The sequence below is a fragment of the Ictidomys tridecemlineatus genome, chromosome 3, assembly GCF_052094955.1.
Source record: "Ictidomys tridecemlineatus isolate mIctTri1 chromosome 3, mIctTri1.hap1, whole genome shotgun sequence".
In the NCBI taxonomy this organism is placed as follows: Eukaryota; Metazoa; Chordata; class Mammalia; order Rodentia; family Sciuridae; genus Ictidomys; species Ictidomys tridecemlineatus.
Window position 1 is genome coordinate 2,806,375 of NC_135479.1, and position 16,132 is coordinate 2,822,506.

General features: G+C 60.4%; 1 protein-coding gene across 6 annotated transcripts in view; it reads left to right on the forward strand.

The window, feature by feature from the left end:
* The window catches only part of Rbfox3 (RNA binding fox-1 homolog 3), a 380,462-nt gene that overhangs the window by 21,946 nt on the left and 342,384 nt on the right, over window positions 1-16,132 (forward strand). The window contains exon 1 of one of the 6 annotated variants that reach the window (XM_078041520.1): window positions 6,347-6,671. The exons of the other annotated variants lie outside the window; for them this stretch is intronic. The gene's annotated coding sequence lies outside the window, so the exon portion shown is untranslated. Of the gene's footprint in view, window positions 1-6,346; window positions 6,672-16,132 lie in introns of those variants that run through there. 6 annotated transcript variants of the gene reach the window in all.

The window sequence follows — 16,132 nt, forward strand, 5'->3', positions numbered from 1 at the left end:
CTTGCTGCTTCTCTGTTCTAGCCAGAGATGATGGGAAGGCTGATGTTCAGGAAGTTTAAGTCTTGGCAATGGAAGGATGGGCTTTGGTGCACTATCTCTGCCATCAAAGTCAAGATCACTTCTTGGTCTTGAGAGGGGGCCTTGGGTTTGGGGGGTTTGGATAATCCTCTCCATTCTAGTCACGCAGGTCTGCAGGGTCTGGGCTTGGGGCTCTCAGGAACCCCATTTAATAATAGAGAGGTGGATACCAGGATGTGTCAGGCCCAGCCAGGTGGGAGGGGATTAGAGGTGCCCATGGCCACAGCCTTGGGCACCTGTATCAGTCAGGGTTCTTTGGAGAAGCAACCAATAGGCCATGTCCATCTCCATCATCTCCACTTTCTATACCTCCATCTCCTCCATCATCTCCATCTCCATCTCTTCTATCATCTCCACCTCCATCTCCATCTCCTCCATCATCTCCACCTCCATCTCCTTCATCATCTCCACTTCTGTCTCCATCTCCTCCATCATCTCCATCTCCATCTCCTCCATCATCTCCATCTCCTCCATCATCTCCTCCATCATCTCCATCTCCTCCATCATCTCCATCTCCATCTCCTTCATCATCTCCACTTCTGTCTCCATCTCCTCCATCATCTCCACCTCCATCTCCTCCATCATCTCCACCTCCATCTCCTCCATCATCTCCATCTCCTCCATCATCTCCACCTCCATCTCCTCCATCATCTCCACCTCCATCTCCTCCATCATCTCCACCTCCATCTTCATCTCCTCCATCATCTCCATCTCCTCCATCATCTCCTCCATCATCTCCATCTCCTCCATCATCTCCTCCATCATCTCCTCCATCATCTCCATCTCCATCTCCTCCATCATCTCCATCTCCTCCATCATCTCCACCTCCATCTCCATCTCCTCCATCATCTCCACCTCCATCTCCATCTCCTCCATCATCTCCATCTCCACCTGTCTCTGTCCTCATCTTTACCTCTCCCCTAGGCAGATCTCTGTCTATCCATGCATCTGTGCATCCATCCATCCATCCATCCATCCATCCATCCATCCATCCATCCATCCATCCACTTATTTTTCTTGATTTTGGGAAGTCTGAAACTCACAGGACAGGCAGGCTGGCGGATTGGGAATCCAGGTGGGCCTTAGGCAGCCTCCAGGTAGGAGTTTCTTCTCTGGGGTCTCAGTGTTTCTGGGAAGGCTTTCCACTGATGGGGTGAAGCCTATCCATCCTCATTATGGAGGCTCACCTCCTTTGTTGAAGTCAGTGAGTATAGATGTTGACCCCAGTGAGCAATGCTGTCACAGCAACACCTGGACCTGCTCTCTGGGGAATGCTGCCTGGCCAAGTGAGCACACCAGACTGACCATCACAGTGTCCCTCAGTGCTCCTGGCCGTGTTCTCTCAGGCCCTAGGCACTCCTTGGTGGTTTCAACCCAACCAGGAGTCCATTTGCTCCATCTTGTGGGAGACTGAAAAATACCTGCTGCTGTCCAGGAGGGACGAGCCTGAGCCCAGCGCACATGGATTCGTATCTGCTTGCCCCCTCTGTGGGCGGGGCCTTACCTTGGTCCCAGAAGGTGGGAGTTGACCCCTCCTTGGTGCTCAGCAGAGGTGCCCTGTTCTCTACATGTTCGTCCCTTTAGAGTGGCCTTTCTTGGGGGGCTGTGGGGAGGCAAGGTCTTTTTTTTTCTTGCACCTCTACCACCACCCCATTTCCTGAAGCTGAAGTTGATGTAAAACTTGCAAACACCTTGAGGGACTAGTTAGAATTACCTCCAGAGCTTCGCACTTCCCATGAGGGGTGGCCAGGGCCCAGTGGGTGGGCCAGGAGGCAGGCTGCCTGTGACTACTCAGGTGCATCCAGTTTGCTCTGTTAGCTGAGAACCAAGGTGCTACTCAAAGCGTGGTCCTCGGACCAGCGTGGCCCAGGAGATTCGGAGAATGGCCTGGCCAGGCCTGCTGACTCAGAACCCGCTCTTTCACGAGGTCCCCATGGGGTGGGGTGGGGGGCACGAGAGGGTTTGAGACGTCTCACTCTGCACCGGCCCAGGAGCTGCTCAGTGAGCTCCCGCTCAGTGGCTCTGGGATCAAGTTTCTAAGCCCCCAGATTTCTCCTTTTGACCCCTGCCCTGCTGGGTCCACCCATCCTGTGGTTTCCACCTGTGGGCAGCCCAGTCCTGGGGCTCTGCCCACTTCTCAGAGAGGGGAGTTAGAGTCTCGCATCTTCTCTTCTGGCTGGGCCCCACCTCTGTGATTCCGTTTGGGTCCTGGAGACCAGGCGAAGGGGCATCTTTTCCCATCGTGTGACCATCCTCCTTAGTGCTGCCCTGGACATTTTCCCACTCCACCCTGTAGATTCATAAGGGAAAGTTGGGGACCAGCCGGTGCTGGAAGGCAGGTGTGGCCGTGGAAGGAACTTCCCAGAGAAAAGATGGGGAGACGGAGATAAGCCCTGAGACGCCAGGAGGCGGAGACAGCACTGGGAGCCCAGAGGTGGCTCTTGGCAGCAGCAGTCATCCTGTCAAGTGGACGCAGCTGCGGCAGAGGGCCGGCCCAGGGCAGGTGTGTGCTGCTGCTCGGGAGTAGTGCCTGAAGGGCCTCTCTTGCTCCTTTCCGCTGCGGCCAGGCAGGCCCAGGCCGTGGGCCTCGGGTGCTCCGTGGGGGCGTGTGGTCCCGCAGGGGCCTGTGTAGCCCAGAGGTGTCCGCGGGGCCCCAGGTCCTCTGCCCCTCCAGAGCCCGGTCTCCCTGCCCACTCTCTCCTCCTTCCCTCCTGCTGCCGTCCTCTGTGGGCCCTGAGGGTGCGTCCTGCAGAGTGCCCCGTGACGCTGTGGCAAGGAGGCCAGCACTGGGGCCACCCGGCTGGACACTTCCCCTCTGGAGCCTTCTTCCATCAAGCGGGACAGAAAGAGCGAGGTGGACAGAAAGAGCGAGGTGGACAGAAAGAGCGAGGTGGACAGAAGAACGAGGTGGACAGAAGAGCGAGGTGGTGACTGAGGGGCGAGGGGGACAGAGGCCCAGTGCCTGGGGTGCAGGGCACGGGGTGAGCTCAGAGGCCAGTGAGGCCCGAATCCCAGGGAGCACTGACGGTGAAGCGTGTGTCCCGGATACTGTGGGGGCCTCAGGGGCCCACGGAGTTTTCGTGGTCTGCCTCGGTGACAACTCCGCTGCCCGTGCTGTGTTGATGTGCTACATGTGGTGACCCTTGGAGTGGGAGAGAGGAGGGGGGTCGTCCGGGGCGACCAGAAGGCCCTTGGGCAGGCGCAGGGGCCAAGTCTTCTGCTGTTCCCATCCTTCAGGGCCAACGGCCAGCAGCTGGGCTGGCTAGGGCCTCTGCTGGGCTCGTGCTGAGGTGGGTGGGCGAGGACAGGTGCGCGGGGGAAGCTGTGGAAGGTGCTGTCTTCCTTTCTCAGATTCCTAAAGCCCCGTCTTGTTACTTAGCTTACGGTTTTTACATTTTTGTTTTATTTTAATTGACAACTGATTGCATGTGTTTATGGGTACAAGGTGGGTTCCTGGACGTGTGTGGGATGGTCGAATCTGAGCAGTTGGCGCATCCATCACCCCCAGGCCTCTGGCGTCTCCGTGGCGGGCATGCCGCCACCCTCCCGCTCCGTGTTCTGAGATCCGAGACACAGGTTGCTGTCAACCCGGGTCACCTGGCCTGGCAGGCACGGCCACCCTCTTCCCAACCCCCCCACCAGGGAACACCTGACGTGTCCATCTAAGGATGAATGTGGTCTGTCTACGATTCAGCCTTCAAACACAGGAGACTGTCGCTGAGCAACACGGGGGACTCCAGAGGACACTGTTAGGTGACGTGAGCCAGGCGCAGGGACACATGATCTCACCCACATGTGGAATCGGCCTGGTCTGCCTTGGACAGCAGAGAGCAGAGTGGGGCTCCTGGGGCTGGGGTGATGGGGGCAGGGAAGGACACCCTGGTCAGTGGGTGCCACGTTACAGCCGGACGGGAGGAGGGACCCTCTATTAATACTTGCATAGTGGTCCCCAGGGACACCAGGAAAGGGTCCCCCTTCTCCCTTGCCTCTCTGTTGGGAGGCTGATGGCCCAGGAAGGGGTGGGGGACAGAACTTGGGCAGGAGTGGCCCATGGGGGCAACGGGAGTGACGTCGACCTGCTTTTATCCTGGGGTCTGTGTGGAGGGCCTGGTGTGGACAGCTGGGACCCTGAGCCCCATAGCTCCCAGACAGAGGCATGTGACTGAGAGACAGCTTGGGGTGCTGTGGGGGCTGTGGGGCTGTGGGGCCAGGGCTCGGGCAGGGCCGAGGACGTGGCCTCTGGGTCATCATGCTGGAGGCAGGAGGTTCCTGGCCCAGGAGCTGACGGACCCGTGTCTGAGCAGCGGCAGCGTTGGGGACGCTGCACTCAGGGTGGGGGCCGAGTCTCAGCCACTCCCCCAGTGTCTGTGTGGCCTCGGGCAGACCCGCCTCTTGCTGCTCACGTCCTCGTGTGTAAAACGGGGATGATAATGACCAGCTCTTGCCCGCAGGATGGGTGAGTGTTAAATGAGTTAACATTGAGCACTGGGCCTGTGGTCAGCACGGAGTGACCAGCAGCAAATCTCATTCTCACCACGAGAGCCCTGGAGCTCAGGAGAGGGGCAACGGGAGGGGACCCCGGGAGGCCGAGGCACAGTGGCCTCCTCCTGCCCTCCCAGCCCAGTGCTCCTGGCTGCTCACTCCCTCCAGGGCCCACCCTGCCCCACAGCGTCCCTGAACTAGAGCGCAGCAGTCCCACACGTCCTTCTGCTGGATGCCCCTCTCCCTGGCCTTCCTAATGGCCACTCCCTAGGGCCAGGCCATGTACCTCTGGTTTGTGCCTTGGCCCTGGGCTGGGCATGGAGCCTGCCTCAGTGCGGGCTTGTGGGCTGGGTGGAGCCGGTCAGGAGCCCTGGCGAGGCCCATGTGGTCCAGCCTGCCCCTTCATAAAGCCAGCGCCCTGCCTGAAGAGGGGAGGAGGCAGGAGGGTGGGCGCTCTGTGGACGCCAACCTGGACCCTGGCGTCCAGCTCACAGTGAGTGTGCCGCAGCTGTAGATGGGTGTGGGAGTCCTAGGGCTCGGTGCCTGGGCTCCCCGAGTGGTCAGGGCTCTTCTCCCACCTGGGGCTGCTCTGTCCACTGAGAGGTGAGGGCCAGGCCTCCCCTTGCTCCTGGCCATGTGCCTTGGCTCCTCTTGTGGCAGAGTGAGGCCTGCAGAAGGCCAGTACCTGGGAGAGCAGGCAGGCCGTCTGGAGGCTCCTGGTCAGGCAGGAGCGGAGGCCGACGCTCCACAGCGGGCTCCTGGGCCTGTCCTGGCCATGCCTGCTGAGCCCTGCTCTCTGCCCTTGACACCATGCGGTAAGATCAGCACCCGAGACTCAGGACTTAGCTAAGGCTGTATTTCACAAATCAGGACCCCGGCTTCGTGCAGTCGGATAAAGCGATTTGGAGACACTTTGATTTCAGTGTGAGCGTCTGAGGAGGGGGGAGCCGGAGCTGGCATCTGCCAAGGGGGAGGAGGAGACCCCTGAGATGCGGGGAGGAGCCCCCAGCCCCGGGGAAGGTGGGTGTGGTGGAGGCCAGGGCCCAGTCGCCCAGCCAGGACCGGATCTGGGCCTGGTTCTGAGACGGGGTGGGGCTGGGGTGGGGGGCGGCTCTGCTCATCTCCCTACTGGGTGTCGTTTAGAGAGCAGGAGGCGGACTCGGACAGAGAGCCCAGAGATGTTGGGAGATGGGCGGGATCCTGAAGAGCCCCAACTGCCAGAGGCCACCGGGGTGTCCTGTCCAGTGGGTGAGAGGACAGCCGGCTGGGGCAGGGCCGCGATCCCGGGTGAGCAGGCGCAGGGTCACCTCACCACTGCCCCTTAGCTGCGGGTTTCTCCATCCCGCCAAGACGTGGCGTTCCATTTTATAAAGGCAGCCACAGCCGCTGCGAGCCATGCCAACCTGCCACGTCCCGGCCACTCTGGAGAGGTGTGCCCGGGTCCCCGGTGCTGGCCCACGGCGCCCACTGGACTGCGGGTGGCACTGGGGTCTCCAGGGGGCCCAGGAGTGGCTTTGGACACAGTCTCTGGTTTGGAGGCGCGGGAGGGCTGGGGACCAGACCAGCTCTGAGACCAGTGAAGGCTTCCCCGTGCGTGGATCCTCCATGCCTCCGAGGCCGTCGGTGGGAGAGGGGACGACACAGTGAGGGGCTCTGTCCGTCTGTCCCTGCAGCCACCTTCATCAGCTGACCTTGGCCACCAGAACACGTGGCACGTGGTGTGACATGTGCAGCCATCCCCTGGGGCAGGCACAGGGATAAGTGGATTAAAGGAGGGAATCTGGTGCACTCAGAGCTGGGGACGAGGAATCGGCTCCATCGCAGTGTTCCCGGGAGTAAGAGACCCTTCTTCGCGGGAGTCAAAGTGGAAAGAGCCCAGATGTCCACCTGCAGAAGACCGGGAGGCCCTGTGGTGGGCCCCACTGTGGGACCTCGTTCGGCCCACGACGGGCGTGGAGCTGGCTTGGCGGCCATGTGGGTGGGCCTCGGCCACCCTGCTGTCATGGAAAGAAGCCGGACGCACACCGAGCGACTCCGTTCATAGGAGACAGCCGGAGCAGGAAATCGGCAGAGCAGGTCCCGGGAGCCAGGCCTCTGTGGGAGTTCAGGAGGTTGGTGAGGACGCGGCTGGGAGTGGGGCAGAGGGCAGACCAGCTCCGCTGTGAGGCCGGTGGGCAACAGGGCTCTGCCTGGAGCCGTCGGGAGGGAGTGGGTCCTCCCACTGGGCACGATCACTCCAGGTGATGGAGACACGGCCCAGAGCCCCGGGCCAAGCCGTCTGCTCCCAGGCCGGGAGAGTCTGGTGGCTCCGGGGGTATGTCACCCGTGCTTGGGGCTGGCGATGGGGACAGGCCTGTCCTGGCTCCAGAGGGCACACGAGGGCAGGGAGGTGAGATGTGCTGCAGAAGATGGCAGAGCAGCGTGACCGTCACGGGGCGGAGCCGCGCTGTCCTGGGCTTGCCCCGGAACCGGAGGGGCTTTTGCATTATTGATTCGCTCGGCCGAACCGGCTCTTAATAGACAGCACCAGGTAAAGGTCAGGCCCGTTCTTTTATATGAATTTCAAATTCATTTTCAGATTCTGAATTTGTCATATTGAGGAGAAGAGGGTTTTCTCTATGGACTCACTTGGTCAGCGCTGCCTCAGGGCGGGCTGGGAGGTGGGGCCCAGCCTGTGCCGTCAGCAGACCTCCAGCAGCCCTGTGAGTCGGACCGCACTGGCCCCGTTTTACCAAGGGGACAGAGCACAGGCCAGCGGGTCCTCTGCCTGAGAGGAGGCCAAGCAGAGTGCAGGACAGGGAGGGACTCTCCGGCCAGGCACAGGGTGCGAGCCCCTGGCCCCACTGCGAGGGCCACGTGTCCCCTCTGGGGCCTCTGCTGACAGAGCTGGGCCCTCGGTGGAGGGCAGGAACCATGATGGGTGGATGGGAGAGGCCAGGGCTTCCGCCTCGGGAGTCGAGGGCCAGCCACGCCTGGCGGGGCACCGGGCTCCCTGGGACTGGCACGGCCGATTCTGTCTGTCGGGGAGACATCCCTGCAGCATGGTGGCTTTAAGCAGGCCCCAAGCATGACACGGCAGGTCTGGGGTCGGGGGCTTTGGCTTTAGGAGCTGCTGAGAGCCTCGACCCCTGCTGCAGCCCTGGCCCAGCCGGAGGCGCACGGCCCATGGGTGGACGGGGCTCCAAGGCGGGGCCTTCTGCAGGCTCCTGGGAGCCCGGGCTGCAGGCATGGCGTGGGAGGGAGCCAGACCCCGGGCTCTGGTAGCCCTTTAATGGACTGGTGCTGAGGCCGGCCCGGCACAGGGAGCTACAGTCGGGCCCTGTCAGGACGCCCTCCTGCAAAGCCGGGGTCCGTTCAGCCCCCCACGTGGAGGGACGCCAGGCGGAGGCAACTCCCAGGTGCTGAGGCTTGGAGGAGGTTTCTAGAGACCTGCTGGGGGCTCTCCTGCGACCCCCTTCCTGCTCCCGTGGTTGCTCATGACTCTGACGGGAACACAGGTGGCGGCTATTAAGCCGAGGGGTGACATGAGTGGGAGGAATGGTGAGAGTGTTTCAGATTTAGGATCTAAATATATCTCAGTAGTCAGAATGATAGGCTGAAGAAAGCAGGATACGACTTCGCAGGATCAAATTTGAAGTCTTTATTTGGGTCCAAAGAGTCGAGTTCTCCAAGCCTGCGACGAGACATACGTAAGAACTAACCAACCACAGTGTGAGTCAACAGTGTGGCAGGGCATTTAAAATCCACGGTGCTCTTAGGTTGCATTAATAGAAGTATTTTTCCCAGGAGAAAGGAGGAGACTCTATTCCTCCCTTTCTCAGATCCAACTCCAGGGTCCTGTCTTTAAATCTTTATGCCCTGCTTTAAAGAGGACTTTGAGTAGCCAAGAAAGACTCCAAAATGAATTTCCTCAACCAGAATAGGTCATAACAATAATAATGATAGATGTGCTAAATTTACACTTTGCTGCGTAAGGAATGGCTTTTAGGATCACAGTAAATATTTTCTCTTTGTAAAAAGTAGAGAAAGCACAAAAATGGTTAAAGATGGGTACAAAAATCAGCCCTCATCTGAACTTTCCGGGTACTCGGCTCCAGGGTTGTTTCCGCGTCATGAAAATCAGCTTCCTCGCCCGCCAGGGTCGGTCTGTGCCTCTGGAAGTTTCTGGGGATCAGCTCCTGCCGGCAGGATTCCAGAGGAGGAGCCCAAACACCTGTAAGGCCCGGACCCTCGGCAGAGCCCCTTGGGAAGTTCTGCTTCCCGTCCGCCTGCACCAGCGGCCGGCCCAGTACTGAGCCATTCACCCACTTACCAGGTGAAGATGTTAGGGTAGTTCTGTCCGCATTTCCCTGACAGCTGTGGCAGGCCACGTCCCCTGTGACTGTCCCTCCTGGTTGCCGGGGACCCACAGTGCTGCGGCACCAGCGTCTGCTCTCCTCCCAGCACGACTGGCGGGTTCCGGGTCTGCTGAGGGAGTGGCGTCCCTCGCCAGGCCCAGGTGCAAGGGAAGGCCGGCCCGGTGATTGGGAAGAGGTCCCCAGGAGCCACCTGGCCAGGGCAGCCGCAGGTTTGGGCTGGGGCCTGGGGTCAGCCAGTGGCTGGCTGGCCTGGCTAGATGCCGGTCCTTTCCTGACTTCCGGGAGGCCCCTGGTTGTCCATCTGTGTTGGGCTGAGCCGCGTGTCAGGGTGGCAGAGCCAACAGGCGTGAGGTCTGTGGCCAGTGGTCCTCCCACTGGACAATTGGTGGCCTTTGTGAGCTATGGACCCTGTTGGCCTGTTTTCCAAGATCTACTTCATTCCAGCTGTCCCTCAAGGGGACTTGGGGACAAGCCAGGCTATCCTGCTCCTTCCGTCTGCGTCAAGAATGTGCCTAGGACATGGTGGGGGGGGGACTCACCTCCTCAGCTCCCCGTCTTGGCCCAACAGTACTTGCCGAGTGACAGCGGTGACGGCGGCCATGTCCAGGACCAGAAGACGCCCCAACCCGGATGCCAGGCCCGGGAGGGTCATGGTGTGACTCCGAGGGACGGGCTGCCTCCTGGAGTTCAGAGACCACGTGCCCAGAGCAACGCAGGCCCTTCTGTTCCTCCTGTAGGTGGAGAGAGCTGGCCTCTGAGTGATGGAACGCACCCAGTTAAAGAATTCTAATGGTTTTCCAAGCTGTGAGCAAGGGCTCTGGGCAGCGCTCACACAGGCTGCTGGCGCTCCTTTAAATCAGGCCGCCAAACCGAATGTCCTGTAGGCGGAAGGTGGCCGTGGGGCCCCGGGCCTCTGCCGACAGAAGCGGACGTCTGTTTGGCCTCCCGGCCACGGCCTGGAGACATGGTGGCTCCCAGACCCGCCCAGGCGCCTGCCCACCCTCTCCCTTCGGTGACCGCTCGTTCCTCAGAGGCATTTTGTTTTTTCCAAGGGCCCCTTGGTGACGCTGCCCACGTTTGAAGCATCTATTGGTCTTGGTGGCCTTTGTGGGTATTGACCCTGTTGGCCTGTTTTCCAAGATCCACTTCATTTCAGCTGTCCCTAAAGGGGACTTGGGGACAAGCCAGGCCTTCTTGCTTGCCACACGGGGCCGGGCGGAGCTGTGGGCGAGCCCTGGTTGGAACCAAGCCTCATCTTGAGGCTCCCATATGAGCTGCCATCTCCCCAGGCAGGTGGGAGGCCGGCGCCCTGCAGCCACGCTGCCGGGGGAGACAGAGGCAGCAAGCTCCGCAGAGCCTTTCCCGATGGGTTACGGGGCAGGGCGGGCCTTGCCCGGCCCCTCACCCGTCCCCTCGCCCGGGCCCTCGCCCACCTGGCCCCTCCACTCGTGGACTGCTTCATGTGGGTCCCTGTTCCTTTGATCAGGGGACGGGAAGAGAAGAGAAGGCGACGGGGCCTGGCCCCCCCCAGCCCCCTCTGCCTGTCCTGGGTCCCCCCTCTCTGTCCTGGTCCCCCGCCCTGGACTTGGGTGCTCCAGACGTGGGGGCGGCAGTGATGGCCCCTGGCGCTTCCTGCCATGTGTGTTCTCAGGAGCTGCGGGGGACGTCATGTGTGTAAAATTAGCCTTGCCTTGTTGGCCCCTTTCAGGCTAATTCGGAGTGAAATGTTTTAGCGATGGTGGGCTGATTCTATCAGGAGAACAAGAACTAATTAAATTCCCTCTGACCATCAAGCAGTAAATTATTTATATCCAGACAGATGCAATCTAATCTCCAGCATCCAGCGCAACCCAACAGGCGTCCCACTTGATTCTTCAAGGGGAGAGGAAGAGACGAGGAGAGAGTCAAGTGCTGGGGGGGCGGGTCGGAAGCCTGGCCCCGGGCACTCAGCCCTCCAAGGTCGGGGATGCCCGCCATCGGGCCAGGCCCGGGCTCCCCACTTCTGGGTCCCAGGGGCCGTGGCCTCCGTGCCGATTCCTGCAGGGGGAATAGATAAATAGATAAAAGGAGTCTGTTCAACACCATCTCAGCTGTTGGGGGAGAGCTCGTCTCACTAATGAATTTGCTAATGCCTGTCACAGAGACTCATCGGTCTGCCCCTCGGTGGCCCTGGTGGCTGCCGAGTGGCTGCCAGCTTGCATTCTGGGGGTGCAGTGATCAGCTCGGCCCCCTGACGAGAGCTGAGCTGCCCTCTGCCTGGCTCTCTTGCTGCTCCGGCCCTGGGACTCAGAGCCAGTGTGTGGCCCCTTCCCACAGCGCCTCTGCTGGACATTCCCTCCTGTCCTGCAGGGCACAGGTGTGGACAGAGATAGGGTCCCCGCCTCCTGTCCTGCAGGGCACAGGTGTGGACAGAGACAGGGTCCCTGCCTCCTGTCCTGCAGGGCACAGGTGTGGACAGAGATGGGGTCCCCGCCTCCCGGGGGCTGCTGCCGGCCTGTGGCTGGGGCTGGGATGGAGGAGGACGTCCTGCGGGTCTCCACCAGGCTGCGGGTGAAGACATCTGTGTCGTGGGCTGGCCGGGGGGTGTCCCGTGGGCTGCCAGCACCCTGGGACCCTGTCACGGACTGTCACATGTGCTCCCCAGCTCCGGGGGTGGCACTGTCGTGGTTGGGGTCTCAGGTCGGCCTCGTGAGCATGTTTCTCTGGGTCTTCTGAGTTTGGGGACCCTCCCTGTCTGTTCACCTAAATCCATGGGGGGGGTCTCTGCTCATGTGCCCCCCCCCAAGGGTGTCTGATGCACAGAGGGCCTAGGTCTGGAGCCACAGGCTGACCTGCGGGGCCACCTCCCTGCCACCACTCGCCCAGCCAGTCTGGGCCGGCTCCGTCCTGGCTGCTCCTTACTCTGACAGCCCGGACCCCCACGGTGAGCTTAGGACCCAAGGGGGCAGCGGGGTGATCTTCTTAAAGGGGCAAAGGCCCTTTTCTGGGTAGCCATTTTAGGGGGCTCTAAGCCCACGTCCCAGAGCCCTAAAGCATCTGGCGACACCTCTTTTGGAATGACTGTGCTGCCCAAGCTGCGTCCCTCGATTCTTGAGGCACCGGAAGGCGGCGCTGGTTTCAGGAGCTGTGATGGGCCGCCTGGCAGGAGCCCGGCCCGGGTCTGGGAGTCGGACTTCACGGCTCCTCAGGTCGGTGGTCCGGGAGAGGCCTTCCGCCCCTGGGGTCTTCCCTTCCACCCTTGTAAATGGATCCGTTCTGCTTCCCACCTGCCAGGGCAGTTGAGGCACTGAGAGGACATGGCCACGTCCTCTGTGTCCAGTGCTGGGTCTGTGGTCCCGGTGCTGCTGCTGCCGGTGCTGGTGTGGGTCAGTTCAGATGCCGAGCTCAGTGTGGGCCAGCGTCTGGGCCTGCGGGCTGCGTTGTGGCGAGTTGCGCTGGACGACAGCCTGAGGCCTGGGCCCCAGGGCTCGAGGGGCCGTGCCCGTGTCACGCAGCGTCTGCTCCTGGAGCCTCGGGACGCAGCGGGGCTGGGTGGGCAGTCGCTGCTCATTAGCTGCCTGCTGTCCCTTGTGAATATAATAATGCCGTCACCGCTTCTCGAGGACCTGTTCTGGCCAGTCCCAGGGCTTCAGCTGGAGAAAGTGGCGGTCTGCTCAGGCCCCCCGCTGGGCCGGGGGTCAGTGAGCAGGGAGAGAGAGACGAGGCACGGCCCGCACGTGAGCGCTCTGCTCTGCAGTTTGCCACGGTCTCTGTTCAGTCGCGTCTCCTCCTCGCAAGAGGGAGCCCCGGCTTTCTCGGCCTCTGGAGACCTCCTCCGCGTCTCCCTGTGCTGTCTCTGCCTCAGAGACCCTCCAACGGCTCTCTCAGCCCCGATCTCTTCACTGGGTCTCTTGGGGGCTGGGGTGGGGGAGACTGTCTCTGGGACCTGTATTCTAAGATGGCTGAAGATGCAGCAGGGGGACCTCACCATCCATCTGTCCACCTACCTACCCATCTACCCACCCCATTGGCCATCCATCCATTTATCCATCCATTCATTCATCCGTGTATCCACTTATCCACCCACCACTCGTCCATTCACCCATCTACCATGTGCCATCTGTCTGTCCACTGAAGCTCCCACCTCTCTGTCCATCCATCCACTCATCATTTACTGTCCACTCATCTGTCTATCCACTCATCCGTTCCTCCATCCCTCCACCCACCCACCATTTGCCACCCATCTACCTACCCATCTACCTGTCCATCCACCTATCCAGCCACCTATCCAGCCACCTATCCAGCCACCTATCCATCTGTCCGCCCACTCACACACCTATCCATCCACCTGCCCATCCCTGCTGACCAGCCGCCAGCTGTGATGGCTCCTTCTGCTCCAGTCAATTCCCCATGTGCTGGGGCTGATGGTTCTGGCCTCCTCGGGGGTGCTGAGCAGCCCGCCAGGGTGGCCTCCCACTGGCGTCCAGAAGGACAGGAGCTGGCATCTGACCTCCTCGTGGGCCGCTGGGGCCTGTGAGGGAAGACTCTCCTGCCCGCCCCGGCCGTACCTGGGTCCTACAGCTGCCCCGCCCTCCCTGCTGCGCCCAGGCCCGTGGTCCCTGCCCTGTGTCCACGTGGTTTGCCAAGGTCGGGGTGCCACGCGCACCCAGGTTCTCCCACACCCTCCACGTGACCAGGCTTCCTCTGAGCCCTCTGATTTTCCCACAATCCTCTTCCCAAGGCCTTTTGGGGGAGCATGTCCTCCCCAGTGGACACCTGTATTCCCACCTCCTGGTCTTCCTTGTCCTCAGACAGTGCCACCCCTCTGTGACTCCCTGTGGCATGTCAGGGCTGCCGCGGAGCCTGTCCACCTCTGCCTCCTTCCTGGGTTCCTTGGCTTGGGAGGCCTCCACGGCCACTGCTTCTCCTTCTCTTGGATTCCGGCATTGGCCATTTGTCTCCAGGGTGCCTGGAGCCCCGCCTTCCCTGTGGCCATTTCTGTCCCTCCCCCGTCTGGCAAGCCGTGCAGCGGGCGCCCTTCCGCACCTTCCACATCGTCAGCTGAGCTTCCAACAAGACTGGGCCTTGCAGTGGCCCGACGCCCCCAGCCACCTCCCGTTCCCTGCTGCCCACCGTCGGCCTCCCTTGGTGACTCTTGGGCCCCTCCTCTGACTGGCCACGGCAGGGCTATCCCAGTCCACTTCTGCAGAGGGAACCTCCAGACGGTTTCTCAGATGCTCCACTGATGACCGCCCACTCGATGGCCTGCGTGCCAACGGGCTTGTGGTCAGCCCCGGCGGTGTGTTCCTTGCTGCCTCTCCACCCAGGCTCTGCAGCCCCTGAGATGCTGGCTCCTCTAGAATGTTCCATGGTCCCAGTGGCCGTGGGTATGGGTGGAGACATCCCTGTTCAGCGGTGTCCGCTTGGTGTCGGGAGAGTGGCTGGGTCTTGGGTCCCCTCCTCACTGGGGAGGGGAGGAGGTGAGCTGAGGTCCAGGCGGGTCGCAGCCTTGGCTGTGGCCAGGTGACTGGGAGGAGGGCCTGACCCCGCCCCGCCCTCCCCACCTTGCGCCCGCTGACCTGCCTGCCCTGTCCCCCAGGGAAGTCCATCTCCAGGCTCCCAGTGTGTGTAGGTTCTGCCTCCTTTTCAAATATTTTATTTTGCTTTTCTTTCTAGCTCCTATTTTTTCATGACTTAAAAAGATGTTAAATTAGCAGGAGTCTTTTAAGTAGCCATTAGCTTTGTATCATGTCTGGCCTGGTTCTTGATTTCCTCCTCCACCCCTCCCGACATGCCACAGCGCCTGTTCCCGGCACTCATTTCGGCTGAAGTCAGTCTGCGCTGCCCTCTGTTTTCTCCACAAGCCTTCTCCCTCCTGCCCTCCGAGTCCAGCACAGACTTCCCCCTCCCGGCCCGCCGAGCAGGGTGGGCCCTGCTGGTGGCTCCTCCCCCCTTCCACAGGGGAGTTCTGCCGGGCTCGGGGTCCCATGCCCTCCTGCCTGTGTTTGAGGTTTGAATTCTCAGAGGGCAGCTGAGGGCCGCAGGGAGGACTGGAGGTCAGCTTGGCCCAGAAGACCTGGTTTAGCTGGGCCTGCCGGGTTGCAGGTGGGAGGCCCGCAGCCAACCGTCCCCACTCTGTCCCGGTCTGTCAGCAGTGATGGGGCATGGGCGTCTCAGCCTTTCTCTGGCATCTGATGGCCTCTGTTCCTTCAACATTGTAGACATTAATTTATCCACTTAATGGGGATGTTTTCCACTATTAAGATGTTAGATTCTGCTGATTGTGGTAGTTGGAGTTTTGAAATGATATGACTGTCACCACCATCAGCACCATTGCTATCACCACATCACCACCACCATCAACATTACCACCATTGCTATCACCACCACCATCATTACCACCACCATCAACATCACCACCATTGCTATCACCACCTCATCATCACCATCACATCACCACCATTGCTATCACCACATCACCACCACCATCACATCACCACCATTGCTATCACCACATCACCACCACCATCACATCACCACCATTGCTATCACCACCATCACCACTACCACCATCATCATCACCACCACCACCATCATCACCACATCACCACCACCATCACATCACCACCATTGCTATCACCACCATCACCACCACCATCACATCACCACCATTGCTATCACCACATCACCACCACCATCACATCACCACCATTGCTATCACCACATCATCACCACCATCACATCACCACCATTGCTATCACCACCATCACCACTACCACCATCATCATCACCACCACCACCATCATCACCACCATCATCACTACCACCACATCCTCACTATCACCACCATTGCTATCACCACCATCACTATCAACATCACTACCACCACCACCATCATCACCACCACCACACCATCATTATCACCATTGCTATCACCACATCATCACCACCATCACATCACCACCATTGCTATCACCACCATCACCACCACCATCACATCACCACCATTGCTATCACCACATCACCACCACCATCACATCACCACCATTGCTATCACCACCTCATCACCACCACCATCACATCACCACCATTGCTATCACCACATTACCACCACCATCACATCACCACCATTGCTATCACCACCATCACCACCACCATCACATCACCACCATTGCTATCACCACCATCACCACCATCACATCACCACCATTGCTATCACCACATCACCACCACCA